The sequence below is a fragment of the Octodon degus genome, unplaced genomic scaffold (genome assembly GCF_000260255.1).
Source record: "Octodon degus isolate 3935 unplaced genomic scaffold, OctDeg1.0 scaffold00128, whole genome shotgun sequence".
Taxonomy (NCBI): Eukaryota; Metazoa; Chordata; class Mammalia; order Rodentia; family Octodontidae; genus Octodon; species Octodon degus.
In genome coordinates, this window is record NW_004524704.1 from 18,926 (window position 1) to 19,492 (window position 567).

The window sequence follows — 567 nt, forward strand, 5'->3', positions numbered from 1 at the left end:
CTTTTCCCTTCTTTCTTCTCTCCTTTTCCTCAATCTAGTTTTTCCTTCCCACTGAACATACTCTTTCCCCTTCACAGTTATCTATTGTACCTTTCAAATTTTATTTACTCTTTCAGGTTATGACACTAGCAAGACAATACAATATTTGCACACGTGGGTCTGATATATTTCATTTAAGAATCCAGTCTCTAGTTGCATCCATTTATGTACAAAAGCCTCAAACTCATCCTTTTTATATCAGTAATGCTCCATTGTGTAAATCTACCATATCTTTTTTATCCATTCCTCAATAGAAGAGCATTTGGGTTGTTTCCAAGATTTAACAATGACAAATTGCACTGCCATAAACATGGGTGCACATATATCACTGTGCTATGATGATTTCAGGACTTTTCGAAAAATACCTAGGAGGAAATAGCTGGCTTCAATGTGAACTCCAAAAGTAGCTTTTTGAGGAATATCCACGCTGATTTCCATAATGTTTCTACCAGTTTCCGCTCCCACCAACAGTAGAGAAGGGTTCCTTTTCCAACACAGCCCCTCAAGCATGTGTTATTGGCTGACTTA